The sequence below is a fragment of the Antedon bifida genome, chromosome 4 (genome assembly GCF_963402885.1).
Source record: "Antedon bifida chromosome 4, ecAntBifi1.1, whole genome shotgun sequence".
In the NCBI taxonomy this organism is placed as follows: domain Eukaryota; kingdom Metazoa; phylum Echinodermata; class Crinoidea; order Comatulida; family Antedonidae; genus Antedon; species Antedon bifida.
This window is the reverse complement of record NC_136229.1, coordinates 12,500,361-12,519,079: the sequence shown is the minus strand read 5'-3', so window position 1 is coordinate 12,519,079 and position 18,719 is coordinate 12,500,361.

Sequence of the window (18,719 nt, the reverse complement as noted above, 5' to 3'; positions counted from 1 at the left end):
TGATGTTTTTGTGTGAAAAGTTTTTTCGAAAATCACAAAATGGTCTAAAACGTCTCCAAATGCGATTTCAAGCTATTCTGAACACTTTGATGTTTTTATGTTAACAAGTTTTTTCGAAAATCACAAAATGGTCTAAAACGTCTCCAAATGCGATTTGAAGCTATTCTGTACACTTTGATGTTTTTATGTTAACAATTTTTTTCGAAAATCACCAAATGGTCTAAAACGTCTACAAATGCGATTTGGAGCTATTCTAAGCACTTTGGTGTTTTTGTGTTAAAAAGTTTTTTCGAAAATCACAAAATGGTCTAAAACGTCTCCAAATGCGATTTGAAGCTATTCTGTACACTTTGATGTTTTGTGTGAAAAATTTTTGTCGAAATGCTCAAAATGGTCTAAAACGTTTTTAAATACGATATTAAGCTATTTTGTGCTCTTTGATGTGTGAAAAGTTTGATGTGTGAAAAGTGTTTTCGAAAATCACAAAATGGTCTAAAACGTCTCCAAATGCGATTTGAAGCTATTCTGTACACTTTGATGTTTTTATGTGAACAAGTTTTTTCGAAAATCACAAAATGGTCTAAAACGTCTCCAAATGCGATTTGAAGCTATTCTAAACACTTTGGTGTTTTTATGTTAACAAGTTTTTTCGAAAATCACAAAATGGTCTAAAACGTCTCCAAATGCGATTTGAAGCTATTCTGTACACTTTGATGTTTTGTGTAAAAAATTGTTGTCGAAATGCTCAAAATGGTCTAAAACGTTTTTAAATACGATATTAAGCTATTTTGTGCTCTTTGATGTTTTTGTGTGAAAAGTTTTTTCGAAAATCACAAAATGGTCTAAAACGTCTCCAAATGCGATTTGAAGCTATTCTGTACACTTTGATGTTTTTATGTTAACAACTTTTTTCGAAAATCACAAAATGGTCTATAACGTCTCCAAATGCGATTTGAAGCTATTCTGTACACTTTGATGTTTTTGTGTGAAAAGTTTTTTCGAAAATCACAAAATGGTCTAAAACGTCTCCAAATGCGATTTGAAACTATTCTGTACACTTTGGTGTTTTTGTGTTAACAAGTTTTTTCGAAAATCACAAAATGGTCTAAAACGTCTCCAAATGCGATTTGAAGCTATTCTGTACACTTTGATGTTTTTATGTTAACAATTTTTTTCGAAAATCACCAAATGGTCTAAAACGTCTCCAAATGCGATTTGGAGCTATTCTAAGCACTTTGGTGTTTTTGTGTTAAAAAGTTTTTTCGAAAATCACAAAATGGTCTAAAACGTCTCCAAATGCGATATGAAGCTATTCTGTACACTTTGATGTTTTTATGTTAACAACTTTTTTCGAAAATCACAAAATGGTCTAAAACGTCTCCAAATGCGATTTGAAGCTATTCTAAGCACTTTGGTGTTTTTGTGTAACAAAGTTTTTTCGAAAATAACAAAATGGTCTAAAACGTCTCCAAATGCGATTTGAAGCTATTCTGAACACTTTGATGTTTTTATGTTAACAAGTTTTTTCGAAAATCACAAAATGGTCTAAAACGTCTCCAAATGCGATTTGAAGCTATTCTAAGCACTTTGGTGTTTTTATGTTAACAAGTTTTTTCGAAAATCACAAAATGGTCTAAAACGTCTCAAAATGCGATTTGAAGCTATTCTGTACACTTTGATGTTTTGTGTGAAAATTTTTTGTCGAAATGCTCAAAATGGTCTAAAACGTTTTTAAATACGATATTAAGCTATTTTGTGCTCTTTGATGTTTTTGTGTGAAAAGTTTTTTCGAAAATCACAAAATGGTCTAAAACGTCTCCAAATGCGATTTCAAGCTATTCTGATCACTTTGATGTTTTTATGTTAACAAGTTTTTTCGAAAATCACAAAATGGTCTAAAACGTCTCCAAATGCGATTTGAAGCTATTCTGTACACTTTGATGTTTTTATGTTAACAATATTTTTCGAAAATCACCAAATGGTCTAAAACGTCTCCAAATGCGATTTGGAGCTATTCTAAGCACTTTGGTGTTTTTGTGTTAAAAAGTTTTTTCGAAAATCACAAAATGGTCTAAAACGTCTCCAAATGCGATTTGAAGCTATTCTGTACACTTTGATGTTTTGTGTGAAAAATTTTTGTCGAAATGCTCAAAATGGTCTAAAACGTTTTGAAATACGATATTAAGCTATTTTGTGCTCTTTGATGTGTGAAAAGTTTGATGTGTGAAAAGTTTTTTCGAAAATCACAAAATGGTCTAAAACGTCTCCAAATGCGATTTGAAGCTATTCTGTACACTTTGATGTTTTTATGTGAACAAGTTTTTTCGAAAATCACAAAATGGTCTAAAACGTCTCCAAATGCGATTTGAAGCTATTCTAAACACTTTGGTGTTTTTATGTTAACAAGTTTTTTCGAAAATCACAAAATGGTCTAAAACGTCTCCAAATGCGATTTGAAGCTATTCTGTACACTTTGATGTTTTGTGTAAAAAATTTTTGTCGAAATGCTCAAAATGGTCTAAAACGTTTTTAAATACGATATTAAGCTATTTTGTGCTCTTTGATGTTTTTGTGTGAAAAGTTTTTTCGAAAATCACAAAATGGTCTAAAACGTCTCCAAATGCGATTTGAAGCTATTCTGTACACTTTGATGTTTTTATGTTAACAACTTTTTTCGAAAATCACAAAATGGTCTATAACGTCTCCAAATGCGATTTGAAGCTATTCTGTACACTTTGATGTTTTTATGTTAACAACTTTTTTCCAAAATCACAAAATGGTCTAAAACGTCTCCAAATACGATTTTAAGCTATTCTGTACACTTTGATGTTTTGTGTAAAAATTTTTTGTCGAAATGCTCAAAATGGTCTAAAACGTCTCCAAATGCGATTTGAAGCTATTCTAAGCACTTTGGTTTTTTTGTGTAACCAAGTTTTTTCGAAAATCACAAAATATTCTAAAATGTCTCAAAATGCGATTTGAAGCTATTCTGTACACTTTGATGGTTTTATGTTAACAAGTTTTTTCGAAAATCACAAAATGGTCTAAAACATGTCCAAATGCGATTTGAAGCTATTCTGTTCACTTTGATGTTTGGTGTGAATAATTTTTTGTCGAAATCCTCAAAATGGTCTAAAACGTTTTTAAATACGATATTAAGCTATTTTGTGCTCTTTGATGTTTTTTTGTGAAAAGTTTTTTCGAAAATCACAAAATGGTCTAAAACGTCTCCAAATGCGATTTCAAGCTATTCTGAACACTTTGATGTTTTTATGTTAACAAGTTTTTTCGAAAATCACAAAATGGTCTAAAACGTCTCCAAATGCGATTTGAAGCTATTCTGTACACTTTGATGTTTTTATGTTAACAAGTTTTTTCGAAAATCACCAAATGGTCTAAAACGTCTCCAAATGCGATTTGAAGCTATTCTAAGCACTTTGGTGTTTTTGTGTTAAAAAGTTTTTTCGAAAATCACAAAATGGTCTAAAACGTCTCCAAATGCGATTTGAAGCTATTCTGTACACTTTGATGTTTAGTGTGAATAATTTTTGTCGAAATCCTCAAAATGGTCTAAAACGTTTTTAAATACGATATTAAGCTATTTTGTGCTCTTTGATGTTTTTTTGTGAAAAGTTTTTTCGAAAATCACAAAATGGTCTAAAACGTCTCCAAATGCGATTTGAAGCTATTCTGTACACTTTGGTGTTTTTGTGTTAACAAGTTTTTTCGAAAATCACAAAATGGTCTAAAACGTCTCCAAATGCGATATGAAGCTATTCTGTACACTTTGATGTTTTTATGTTAACAACTTTTTTCGAAAATCACAAAATGGTCTAAAACGTCTCCAAATGCGATTTGAAGCTATTCTAAGCACTTTGGTGTTTTTGTGTAACTAAGTTTTTTCGCAAATAACAAAATGGTCTAAAACGTCTCCAAATGCGATTTGAAGCTATTCTAAGCTATTTTGTGCTCTTTGATGTTTTTGTGTGAAAAGTTTTTTCGAAAATCACAAAATGGTCTAAAACGTCTCCAAATGCGATTTGAAGCTATTCTGTACACTTTGATGTTTTTATGTTAACAAGTTTTTTCGAAAATCAGAAAATGGTCTAAAACGTCTCCAAATGCGATTTGAAGCTATTCTGTACACTTTGATGTTTTTGTGTGAAAAGTTTTTTCGAAAATCAGAAAATGGTCTAAAACGTCTCCAAATGCGATTTGAAACTATTCTGTACACTTTGGTGTTTTTGTGTTAACAAGTTTTTTCGAAAATCACAAAATGGTCTAAAACGTCTCCAAATGCGATATGAAGCTATTCTGTACACTTTGATGTTTTTATGTTAACAACTTTTTTCGAAAATCACAAAATGGTCTAAAACGTCTCCAAATGCGATTTGAAGCTATTCTAAGCACTTTGGTGTTTTTGTGTAACTAAGTTTTTTCGAAAATAACAAAATGGTCTAAAACGTCTCCAAATGCGATTTGAAGCTATTCTGAACACTTTGATGTTTTTATGTTAACAAGTTTTTTCGAAAATCACAAAATGGTCTAAAACGTCTCCAAATGCGATTTGAAGCTATTCTAAGCACTTTGGTGTTTTTATGTTAACAAGTTTTTTCGAAAATCACAAAATGGTCTAAAACGTCTCAAAATGCGATTTGAAGCTATTCTGTACACTTTGATGTTTTGTGTGAAAAATTTTTGTCGAAATGCTCAAAATGGTCTAAAACGTTTTTAAATACGATATTAAGCTATTTTGTGCTCTTTGATGTTTTTGTGTGAAAAGTTTTTTCGAAAATCACAAAATGGTCTAAAACGTCTCCAAATGCGATTTCAAGCTATTCTGAACACTTTGATGTTTTTATGTTAACAAGTTTTTTCGAAAATCACAAAATGGTCTAAAACGTCTCCAAATGCGATTTGAAGCTATTCTGAACACTTTGATGTTTTTATGTTAACAAGTTTTTTCGAAAATCACAAAATGGTCTAAAACGTCTCCAAATGCGATTTGAAGCTATTCTAAGCACTTTGGTGTTTTTATGTTAACAAGTTTTTTCGAAAATCACAAAATGGTCTAAAACGTCTCAAAATGCGATTTGAAGCTATTCTGTACACTTTGATGTTTTGTGTGAAAAATTTTTGTCGAAATGCTCAAAATGGTCTAAAACGTTTTTAAATACGATATTAAGCTATTTTGTGCTCTTTGATGTTTTTGTGTGAAAAGTTTTTTCGAAAATCACAAAATGGTCTAAAACGTCTCCAAATGCGATTTCAAGCTATTCTGAACACTTTGATGTTTTTATGTTAACAAGTTTTTTCGAAAATCACAAAATGGTCTAAAACGTCTCCAAATGCGATTTGAAGCTATTCTGTACACTTTGATGTTTTTATATTAACAAGTTTTTTCGAAAATCACCAAATGGTCTAAAACGTCTCCAAATGCGATTTGAAGCTATTCTAAGCACTTTGGTGTTTTTGTGTTAAAAAGTTTTTTCGAAAATCACAAAATGGTCTAAAACGTCTCCAAATGCGATTTGAAGCTATTCTGTACACTTTGATGTTTTTATGTTAACAAGTTTTTTCGAAAATCACAAAATGGTCTAAAACGTCTCCAAATGCGATTTGAAGCTATTCTGTACACTTTGATGTTTTTGTGTGAAAAGTTTTTTCGAAAATCACAAAATGGTCTAAAACGTCTCCAAATGCGATTTGAAACTATTCTGTACACTTTGGTGTTTTTGTGTTAACAAGTTTTTTCGAAAATCACAAAATGGTCTAAAACGTCTCCAAATGCGATATGAAGCTATTCTGTACACTTTGATGTTTTTATGTTAACAACTTTTTTCGAAAATCACAAAATGGTCTAAAACGTCTCCAAATGCGATTTGAAGCTATTCTAAGCACTTTGGTGTTTTTATGTCAACAAGTTTTTTCGAAAATAACAAAATGGTCTAAAACGTCTCCAAATGCGATTTGAAGCTATTCTAAGCACTTTTGTGTTTTTGTGTTAACAAGTTTTTTCGAAAATCACAAAATGGTCTAAAACGTCTCCAAATGCGATATGAAGCTATTCTGTACACTTTGATGTTTTTATGTTAACAACTTTTTTCGAAAATCACAAAATGGTCTAAAACGTCTCCAAATGCGATTTGAAGCTATTCTAAGCACTTTGGTGTTTTTATGTCAACAAGTTTTTTCGAAAATAACAAAATGGTCTAAAACGTCTCCAAATGCGATTTGAAGCTATTCTAAGCACTTTTGTGTTTTTGTGTTAAAAAGTTTTTTCGAAAATCTCAAAATGGTCTAAAACGTCTCCAAATGCGATTTGAAGCTATTCTAAGCACTTTGGTGTTTTTGTGTTAAAAAGTTTTTTCGAAAATCTCAAAATGGTCTAAAACGTCTCCAAATGCGAATTGAAGCTATTCTGTACACTTTTATGTTTTGTGTGAAAATTGTTTGTCGAAATGCTCAAAATGGTCTAAAACGTTTTTAAATACGATATTAAGCTATTTTGTGCTCTTTGATGTTTTTGTGTGAAAAGTTTTTTCGAAAATCACAAAATGGTCTAAAACGTCTCCAAATGCGATTTGAAGCTATTCTGTACACTTTGATGTTTTTATGTTAACAAGTTTTTTAGAAAATCACAAAATGGTCTAAAACGTCTCCAAATGCGATTTGAAGCTATTCTGTACACTTTGATGTTTTTATGTTAACAATTTTTTTCGAAAATCACCAAATGGTCTAAAACGTCTCCAAATGCGATTTGGAGCTATTCTAAGCACTTTGGTGTTTTTGTGTTAAAAAGTTTTTTCGAAAATCACAAAATGGTCTAAAACTTCTCCAAATGCGATATGAAGCTATTCTGTACACTTTGATGTTTTTATGTTAACAACTTTTTTCGAAAATCACAAAATGGTCTAAAACGTCTCCAAATGCGATTTGAAGCTATTCTGTACACTTTGATGTTTTTATGTTAACAATTTTTTTCGAAAATCACCAAATGGTCTAAAACGTCTACAAATGCGATTTGGAGCTATTCTAAGCACTTTGGTGTTTTTGTGTTAAAAAGTTTTTTCGAAAATCAGAAAATGGTCTAAAACGTCTCCAAATGCGATTTGAAGCTATTCTGTACACTTTGATGTTTTGTGTGAAAAATTTTTGTCGAAATGCTCAAAATGGTCTAAAACGTTTTTAAATACGATATTAAGCTATTTTGTGCTCTTTGATGTGTGAAAAGTGTTTTCGAAAATCACAAAATGGTCTAAAACGTCTCCAAATGCGATTTGAAGCTATTCTGTACACTTTGATGTTTTTATGTGAACAAGTTTTTTCGAAAATCACAAAATGGTCTAAAACGTCTCCAAATGCGATTTGAAGCTATTCTAAACACTTTGGTGTTTTTATGTTAACAAGTTTTTTCGAAAATCACAAAATGGTCTAAAACGTCTCCAAATGCGATTTGAAGCTATTCTGTACACTTTGATGTTTTGTGTAAAAAATTGTTGTCGAAATGCTCAAAATGGTCTAAAACGTTTTTAAATACGATATTAAGCTATTTTGTGCTCTTTGATGTTTTTGTGTGAAAAGTTTTTTCGAAAATCACAAAATGGTCTAAAACGTCTCCAAATGCGATTTGAAGCTATTCTGTACACTTTGATGTTTTTATGTTAACAAGTTTTTTCGAAAATCACAAAATGGTCTAAAACGTCTCCAAATGCGATTTGAAGCTATTCTGTACACTTTGATGTTTTTGTGTGAAAAGTTTTTTCGAAAATCACAAAATGGTCTAAAACGTCTCCAAATGCGATTTGAAACTATTCTGTACACTTTGGTGTTTTTGTGTTAACAAGTTTTTTCGAAAATCACAAAATGGTCTAAAACGTCTCCAAATGCGATATGAAGCTATTCTGTACACTTTGATGTTTTTATGTTAACAACTTTTTTCGAAAATCACAAAATGGTCTAAAACGTCTCCAAATGCGATTTGAAGCTATTCTAAGCACTTTGGTGTTTTTGTGTAACTAAGTTTTTTCGAAAATAACAAAATGGTCTAAAACGTCTCCAAATGCGATTTGAAGCTATTCTGAACACTTTGATGTTTTTATGTTAACAAGTTTTTTCGAAAATCACAAAATGGTCTAAAACGTCTCCAAATGCGATTTGAAGCTATTCTGTACACTTTGATGTTTTTATGTTAACAATTTTTTTCGAAAATCACCAAATGGTCTAAAACGTCTACAAATGCGATTTGGAGCTATTCTAAGCACTTTGGTGTTTTTGTGTTAAAAAGTTTTTTCGAAAATCACAAAATGGTCTAAAACGTCTCCAAATGCGATTTGAAGCTATTCTGTACACTTTGATGTTTTGTGTGAAAAATTTTTGTCGAAATGCTCAAAATGGTCTAAAACGTTTTTAAATACGATATTAAGCTATTTTGTGCTCTTTGATGTGTGAAAAGTGTTTTCGAAAATCACAAAATGGTCTAAAACGTCTCCAAATGCGATTTGAAGCTATTCTGTACACTTTGATGTTTTTATGTGAACAAGTTTTTTCGAAAATCACAAAATGGTCTAAAACGTCTCCAAATGCGATTTGAAGCTATTCTAAACACTTTGGTGTTTTTATGTTAACAAGTTTTTTCGAAAATCACAAAATGGTCTAAAACGTCTCCAAATGCGATTTGAAGCTATTCTGTACACTTTGATGTTTTGTGTAAAAAATTGTTGTCGAAATGCTCAAAATGGTCTAAAACGTTTTTAAATACGATATTAAGCTATTTTGTGCTCTTTGATGTTTTTGTGTGAAAAGTTTTTTCGAAAATCACAAAATGGTCTAAAACGTCTCCAAATGCGATTTGAAGCTATTCTGTACACTTTGATGTTTTTATGTTAACAACTTTTTTCGAAAATCACAAAATGGTCTATAACGTCTCCAAATGCGATTTGAAGCTATTCTGTACACTTTGATGTTTTTGTGTGAAAAGTTTTTTCGAAAATCACAAAATGGTCTAAAACGTCTCCAAATGCGATTTGAAACTTTTCTGTACACTTTGGTGTTTTTGTGTTAACAAGTTTTTTCGAAAATCACAAAATGGTCTAAAACGTCTCCAAATGCGATTTGAAGCTATTCTGAACACTTTGATGCTTTTATGTTAACAAGTTTTTTCGAAAATCACAAAATGGTCTAAAACGTCTCCAAATGCGATTTGAAGCTATTCTAAGCACTTTGGTGTTTTTATGTTAACAAGTTTTTTCGAAAATCACAAAATGGTCTAAAACGTCTCAAAATGCGATTTGAAGCTATTCTGTACACTTTGATGTTTTGTGTGAAAAATTTTTGTCGAAATGCTCAAAATGGTCTAAAACGTTTTTAAATACGATATTAAGCTATTTTGTGCTCTTTGATGTTTTTGTGTGAAAAGTTTTTTCGAAAATCACAAAATGGTCTAAAACGTCTCCAAATGCGATTTCAAGCTATTCTGAACACTTTGATGTTTTTATGTTAACAAGTTTTTTAGAAAATCACAAAATGGTCTAAAACGTCTCCAAATGCGATTTGAAGCTATTCTGTACACTTTGATGTTTTTATGTTAACAATTTTTTTCGAAAATCACCAAATGGTCTAAAACGTCTCCAAATGCGATTTGGAGCTATTCTAAGCACTTTGGTGTTTTTGTGTTAAAAAGTTTTTTCGAAAATCACAAAATGGTCTAAAACTTCTCCAAATGCGATATGAAGCTATTCTGTACACTTTGATGTTTTTATGTTAACAACTTTTTTCGAAAATCACAAAATGGTCTAAAACGTCTCCAAATGCGATTTGAAGCTATTCTGTACACTTTGATGTTTTTATGTTAACAATTTTTTTCGAAAATCACCAAATGGTCTAAAACGTCTACAAATGCGATTTGGAGCTATTCTAAGCACTTTGGTGTTTTTGTGTTAAAAAGTTTTTTCGAAAATCACAAAATGGTCTAAAACGTCTCCAAATGCGATTTAAAGCTATTCTGTACACTTTGATGTTTTGTGTGAAAAATTTTTGTCGAAATGCTCAAAATGGTCTAAAACGTTTTTAAATACGATATTAAGCTATTTTGTGCTCTTTGATGTGTGAAAAGTGTTTTCGAAAATCACAAAATGGTCTAAAACGTCTCCAAATGCGATTTGAAGCTATTCTGTACACTTTGATGTTTTTATGTGAACAAGTTTTTTCGAAAATCACAAAATGGTCTAAAACGTCTCCAAATGCGATTTGAAGCTATTCTAAACACTTTGGTGTTTTTATGTTAACAAGTTTTTTCGAAAATCACAAAATGGTCTAAAACGTCTCCAAATGCGATTTGAAGCTATTCTGTACACTTTGATGTTTTGTGTAAAAAATTGTTGTCGAAATGCTCAAAATGGTCTAAAACGTTTTGAAATACGATATTAAGCTATTTTGTGCTCTTTGATGTTTTTGTGTGAAAAGTTTTTTCGAAAATCACAAAATGGTCTAAAACGTCTCCAAATGCGATTTGAAGCTATTCTGTACACTTTGATGTTTTTATGTTAACAAGTTTTTTCGAAAATCACAAAATGGTCTAAAACGTCTCCAAATGCGATTTGAAGCTATTCTGTACACTTTGATGTTTTTGTGTGAAAAGTTTTTTCGAAAATCACAAAATGGTCTAAAACGTCTCCAAATGCGATTTGAAACTATTCTGTACACTTTGGTGTTTTTGTGTTAACAAGTTTTTTCGAAAATCACAAAATGGTCTAAAACGTCTCCAAATGCGATATGAAGCTATTCTGTACACTTTGATGTTTTTATGTTAACAACTTTTTTCGAAAATCACAAAATGGTCTAAAACGTCTCCAAATGCGATTTGAAGCTATTCTAAGCACTTTGGTGTTTTTGTGTAACTAAGTTTTTTCGAAAATAACAAAATGGTCTAAAACGTCTCCAAATGCGATTTGAAGCTATTCTGAACACTTTGATGTTTTTATGTTAACAAGTTTTTTCGAAAATCACAAAATGGTCTAAAACGTCTCCAAATGCGATTTGAAGCTATTCTAAGCACTTTGGTGTTTTTATGTTAACAAGTTTTTTCGAAAATCACAAAATGGTCTAAAACGTCTCAAAATGCGATTTGAAGCTATTCTGTACACTTTGATGTTTTGTGTGAAAAATTTTTGTCGAAATGCTCAAAATGGTCTAAAACGTTTTTAAATACGATATTAAGCTATTTTGTGCTCTTTGATGTTTTTGTGTGAAAAGTTTTTTCGAAAATCACAAAATGGTCTAAAACGTCTCCAAATGCGATTTCAAGCTATTCTGAACACTTTGATGTTTTTATGTTAACAAGTTTTTTCGAAAATCACAAAATGGTCTAAAACGTCTCCAAATGCGATTTGAAGCTATTCTGTACACTTTGATGTTTTTATGTTAACAATTTTTTTCGAAAATCACCAAATGGTCTAAAACGTCTACAAATGCGATTTGGAGCTATTCTAAGCACTTTGGTGTTTTTGTGTTAAAAAGTTTTTTCGAAAATCACAAAATGGTCTAAAACGTCTCCAAATGCGATTTGAAGCTATTCTGTACACTTTGATGTTTTGTGTGAAAAATTTTTGTCGAAATGCTCAAAATGGTCTAAAACGTTTTTAAATACGATATTAAGCTATTTTGTGCTCTTTGATGTGTGAAAAGTTTGATGTGTGAAAAGTGTTTTCGAAAATCACAAAATGGTCTAAAACGTCTCCAAATGCGATTTGAAGCTATTCTGTACACTTTGATGTTTTTATGTGAACAAGTTTTTTCGAAAATCACAAAATGGTCTAAAACGTCTCCAAATGCGATTTGAAGCTATTCTAAACACTTTGGTGTTTTTATGTTAACAAGTTTTTTCGAAAATCACAAAATGGTCTAAAACGTCTCCAAATGCGATTTGAAGCTATTCTGTACACTTTGATGTTTTGTGTAAAAAATTGTTGTCGAAATGCTCAAAATGGTCTAAAACGTTTTTAAATACGATATTAAGCTATTTTGTGCTCTTTGATGTTTTTGTGTGAAAAGTTTTTTCGAAAATCACAAAATGGTCTAAAACGTCTCCAAATGCGATTTGAAGCTATTCTGTACACTTTGATGTTTTTATGTTAACAACTTTTTTCGAAAATCACAAAATGGTCTATAACGTCTCCAAATGCGATTTGAAGCTATTCTGTACACTTTGATGTTTTTGTGTGAAAAGTTTTTTCGAAAATCACAAAATGGTCTAAAACGTCTCCAAATGCGATTTGAAACTATTCTGTACACTTTGGTGTTTTTGTGTTAACAAGTTTTTTCGAAAATCACAAAATGGTCTAAAACGTCTCCAAATGCGATTTGAAGCTATTCTGTACACTTTGATGTTTTTATGTTAACAATTTTTTTCGAAAATCACCAAATGGTCTAAAACGTCTCCAAATGCGATTTGGAGCTATTCTAAGCACTTTGGTGTTTTTGTGTTAAAAAGTTTTTTCGAAAATCACAAAATGGTCTAAAACGTCTCCAAATGCGATATGAAGCTATTCTGTACACTTTGATGTTTTTATGTTAACAACTTTTTTCGAAAATCACAAAATGGTCTAAAACGTCTCCAAATGCGATTTGAAGCTATTCTAAGCACTTTGGTGTTTTTGTGTAACAAAGTTTTTTCGAAAATAACAAAATGGTCTAAAACGTCTCCAAATGCGATTTGAAGCTATTCTGAACACTTTGATGTTTTTATGTTAACAAGTTTTTTCGAAAATCACAAAATGGTCTAAAACGTCTCCAAATGCGATTTGAAGCTATTCTAAGCACTTTGGTGTTTTTATGTTAACAAGTTTTTTCGAAAATCACAAAATGGTCTAAAACGTCTCAAAATGCGATTTGAAGCTATTCTGTACACTTTGATGTTTTGTGTGAAAATTTTTTGTCGAAATGCTCAAAATGGTCTAAAACGTTTTTAAATACGATATTAAGCTATTTTGTGCTCTTTGATGTTTTTGTGTGAAAAGTTTTTTCGAAAATCACAAAATGGTCTAAAACGTCTCCAAATGCGATTTCAAGCTATTCTGAACACTTTGATGTTTTTATGTTAACAAGTTTTTTCGAAAATCACAAAATGGTCTAAAACGTCTCCAAATGCGATTTGAAGCTATTCTGTACACTTTGATGTTTTTATGTTAACAATATTTTTCGAAAATCACCAAATGGTCTAAAACGTCTCCAAATGCGATTTGGAGCTATTCTAAGCACTTTGGTGTTTTTGTGTTAAAAAGTTTTTTCGAAAATCACAAAATGGTCTAAAACGTCTCCAAATGCGATTTGAAGCTATTCTGTACACTTTGATGTTTTGTGTGAAAAATTTTTGTCGAAATGCTCAAAATGGTCTAAAACGTTTTGAAATACGATATTAAGCTATTTTGTGCTCTTTGATGTGTGAAAAGTTTGATGTGTGAAAAGTTTTTTCGAAAATCACAAAATGGTCTAAAACGTCTCCAAATGCGATTTGAAGCTATTCTGTACACTTTGATGTTTTTATGTGAACAAGTTTTTTCGAAAATCACAAAATGGTCTAAAACGTCTCCAAATGCGATTTGAAGCTATTCTAAACACTTTGGTGTTTTTATGTTAACAAGTTTTTTCGAAAATCACAAAATGGTCTAAAACGTCTCCAAATGCGATTTGAAGCTATTCTGTACACTTTGATGTTTTGTGTAAAAAATTTTTGTCGAAATGCTCAAAATGGTCTAAAACGTTTTTAAATACGATATTAAGCTATTTTGTGCTCTTTGATGTTTTTGTGTGAAAAGTTTTTTCGAAAATCACAAAATGGTCTAAAACGTCTCCAAATGCGATTTGAAGCTATTCTGTACACTTTGATGTTTTTATGTTAACAACTTTTTTCGAAAATCACAAAATGGTCTATAACGTCTCCAAATGCGATTTGAAGCTATTCTGTACACTTTGATGTTTTTATGTTAACAACTTTTTTCCAAAATCACAAAATGGTCTAAAACGTCTCCAAATACGATTTTAAGCTATTCTGTACACTTTGATGTTTTGTGTAAAAATTTTTTGTCGAAATGCTCAAAATGGTCTAAAACGTCTCCAAATGCGATTTGAAGCTATTCTAAGCACTTTGGTTTTTTTGTGTAACCAAGTTTTTTCGAAAATCACAAAATATTCTAAAATGTCTCAAAATGCGATTTGAAGCTATTCTGTACACTTTGATGGTTTTATGTTAACAAGTTTTTTCGAAAATCACAAAATGGTCTAAAACATGTCCAAATGCGATTTGAAGCTATTCTGTTCACTTTGATGTTTGGTGTGAATAATTTTTTGTCGAAATCCTCAAAATGGTCTAAAACGTTTTTAAATACGATATTAAGCTATTTTGTGCTCTTTGATGTTTTTTTGTGAAAAGTTTTTTCGAAAATCACAAAATGGTCTAAAACGTCTCCAAATGCGATTTCAAGCTATTCTGAACACTTTGATGTTTTTATGTTAACAAGTTTTTTCGAAAATCACAAAATGGTCTAAAACGTCTCCAAATGCGATTTGAAGCTATTCTGTACACTTTGATGTTTTTATGTTAACAAGTTTTTTCGAAAATCACCAAATGGTCTAAAACGTCTCCAAATGCGATTTGAAGCTATTCTAAGCACTTTGGTGTTTTTGTGTTAAAAAGTTTTTTCGAAAATCACAAAATGGTCTAAAACGTCTCCAAATGCGATTTGAAGCTATTCTGTACACTTTGATGTTTAGTGTGAATAATTTTTGTCGAAATCCTCAAAATGGTCTAAAACGTTTTTAAATACGATATTAAGCTATTTTGTGCTCTTTGATGTTTTTTTGTGAAAAGTTTTTTCGAAAATCACAAAATGGTCTAAAACGTCTCCAAATGCGATTTGAAGCTATTCTGTACACTTTGGTGTTTTTGTGTTAACAAGTTTTTTCGAAAATCACAAAATGGTCTAAAACGTCTCCAAATGCGATATGAAGCTATTCTGTACACTTTGATGTTTTTATGTTAACAACTTTTTTCGAAAATCACAAAATGGTCTAAAACGTCTCCAAATGCGATTTGAAGCTATTCTAAGCACTTTGGTGTTTTTGTGTAACTAAGTTTTTTCGCAAATAACAAAATGGTCTAAAACGTCTCCAAATGCGATTTGAAGCTATTCTAAGCTATTTTGTGCTCTTTGATGTTTTTGTGTGAAAAGTTTTTTCGAAAATCACAAAATGGTCTAAAACGTCTCCAAATGCGATTTGAAGCTATTCTGTACACTTTGATGTTTTTATGTTAACAAGTTTTTTCGAAAATCAGAAAATGGTCTAAAACGTCTCCAAATGCGATTTGAAGCTATTCTGTACACTTTGATGTTTTTGTGTGAAAAGTTTTTTCGAAAATCAGAAAATGGTCTAAAACGTCTCCAAATGCGATTTGAAACTATTCTGTACACTTTGGTGTTTTTGTGTTAACAAGTTTTTTCGAAAATCACAAAATGGTCTAAAACGTCTCCAAATGCGATATGAAGCTATTCTGTACACTTTGATGTTTTTATGTTAACAACTTTTTTCGAAAATCACAAAATGGTCTAAAACGTCTCCAAATGCGATTTGAAGCTATTCTAAGCACTTTGGTGTTTTTGTGTAACTAAGTTTTTTCGAAAATAACAAAATGGTCTAAAACGTCTCCAAATGCGATTTGAAGCTATTCTGAACACTTTGATGTTTTTATGTTAACAAGTTTTTTCGAAAATCACAAAATGGTCTAAAACGTCTCCAAATGCGATTTGAAGCTATTCTAAGCACTTTGGTGTTTTTATGTTAACAAGTTTTTTCGAAAATCACAAAATGGTCTAAAACGTCTCAAAATGCGATTTGAAGCTATTCTGTACACTTTGATGTTTTGTGTGAAAAATTTTTGTCGAAATGCTCAAAATGGTCTAAAACGTTTTTAAATACGATATTAAGCTATTTTGTGCTCTTTGATGTTTTTGTGTGAAAAGTTTTTTCGAAAATCACAAAATGGTCTAAAACGTCTCCAAATGCGATTTCAAGCTATTCTGAACACTTTGATGTTTTTATGTTAACAAGTTTTTTCGAAAATCACAAAATGGTCTAAAACGTCTCCAAATGCGATTTGAAGCTATTCTGAACACTTTGATGTTTTTATGTTAACAAGTTTTTTCGAAAATCACAAAATGGTCTAAAACGTCTCCAAATGCGATTTGAAGCTATTCTAAGCACTTTGGTGTTTTTATGTTAACAAGTTTTTTCGAAAATCACAAAATGGTCTAAAACGTCTCAAAATGCGATTTGAAGCTATTCTGTACACTTTGATGTTTTGTGTGAAAAATTTTTGTCGAAATGCTCAAAATGGTCTAAAACGTTTTTAAATACGATATTAAGCTATTTTGTGCTCTTTGATGTTTTTGTGTGAAAAGTTTTTTCGAAAATCACAAAATGGTCTAAAACGTCTACAAATGCGATTTCAAGCTATTCTGAACACTTTGATGTTTTTATGTTAACAAGTTTTTTCGAAAATCACAAAATGGTCTAAAACGTCTCCAAATGCGATTTGAAGCTATTCTGTACACTTTGATGTTTTTATATTAACAAGTTTTTTCGAAAATCACCAAATGGTCTAAAACGTCTCCAAATGCGATTTGAAGCTATTCTAAGCACTTTGGTGTTTTTGTGTTAAAAAGTTTTTTCGAAAATCACAAAATGGTCTAAAACGTCTCCAAATGCGATTTGAAGCTATTCTGTACACTTTGATGTTTTTATGTTAACAAGTTTTTTCGAAAATCACAAAATGGTCTAAAACGTCTCCAAATGCGATTTGAAGCTATTCTGTACACTTTGATGTTTTTGTGTGAAAAGTTTTTTCGAAAATCACAAAATGGTCTAAAACGTCTCCAAATGCGATTTGAAACTATTCTGTACACTTTGGTGTTTTTGTGTTAACAAGTTTTTTCGAAAATCACAAAATGGTCTAAAACGTCTCCAAATGCGATATGAAGCTATTCTGTACACTTTGATGTTTTTATGTTAACAACTTTTTTCGAAAATCACAAAATGGTCTAAAACGTCTCCAAATGCGATTTGAAGCTATTCTAAGCACTTTGGTGTTTTTATGTCAACAAGTTTTTTCGAAAATAACAAAATGGTCTAAAACGTCTCCAAATGCGATTTGAAGCTATTCTAAGCACTTTTGTGTTTTTGTGTTAACAAGTTTTTTCGAAAATCACAAAATGGTCTAAAACGTCTCCAAATGCGATATGAAGCTATTCTGTACACTTTGATGTTTTTATGTTAACAACTTTTTTCGAAAATCACAAAATGGTCTAAAACGTCTCCAAATGCGATTTGAAGCTATTCTAAGCACTTTGGTGTTTTTATGTCAACAAGTTTTTTCGAAAATAACAAAATGGTCTAAAACGTCTCCAAATGCGATTTGAAGCTATTCTAAGCACTTTTGTGTTTTTGTGTTAAAAAGTTTTTTCGAAAATCTCAAAATGGTCTAAAACGTCTCCAAATGCGATTTGAAGCTATTCTAAGCACTTTGGTGTTTTTGTGTTAAAAAGTTTTTTCGAAAATCTCAAAATGGTCTAAAACGTCTCCAAATGCGAATTGAAGCTATTCTGTACACTTTTATGTTTTGTGTGAAAATTGTTTGTCGAAATGCTCAAAATGGTCTAAAACGTTTTTAAATACGATATTAAGCTATTTTGTGCTCTTTGATGTTTTTGTGTGAAAAGTTTTTTCGAAAATCACAAAATGGTCTAAAACGTCTCCAAATGCGATTTGAAGCTATTCTGTACACTTTGATGTTTTTATGTTAACAAGTTTTTTCGAAAATCACAAAATGGTCTAAAACGTCTCCAAATGCGATTTGAAGCTATTCTGTACACTTTGATGTTTTTGTGTGAAAAGTTTTTTCGAAAATCACAAAATGGTCTAAAACGTCTCCAAATGCGATTTGAAGCTATTCTGTACACTTTGGTGTTTTTGTGTTAACAAGTTTTTTCGAAAATCACAAAATGGTCTAAAACGTCTCCAAATGCGATATGAAGCTATTCTGTACACTTTGATGTTTTTATGTTAACAACTTTTTTCGAAAATCACAAAATGGTCTAAAACGTCTCCAAATGCGATTTGAAGCTATTCTAAGCACTTTGGTGTTTTTGTGTAACTAAGTTTTTTCGCAAATAACAAAATGGTCTAAAACGTCTCCAAATGCGATTTGAAGCTATTCTAAGCTATTTTGTGCTCTTTGATGTTTTTGTGTGAAAAGTTTTTTCGAAAATCACAAAATGGTCTAAAACGTCTCCAAATGCGATTTGAAGCTATTCTGTACACTTTGATGTTTTTATGTTAACAAGTTTTTTCGAAAATCACAAAATGGTCTAAAACGTCTCCAAATGCGATTTGAAGCTATTCTGTACACTCTGATGTTTTTGTGTGAAAAGTTTTTTCGAAAATCACAAAATGGTCTAAAACGTCTCCAAATGCGATTTGAAACTATTCTGTACACTTTGGTGTTTTTGTGTTAACAAGTTTTTTCGAAAATCACAAAATGGTCTAAAACGTCTCCAAATGCGATATGAAGCTATTCTGTACACTTTGATGTTTTTATGTTAACAACTTTTTTCGAAAATCACAAAATGGTCTAAAACGTCTCCAAATGCGATTTGAAGCTATTCTAA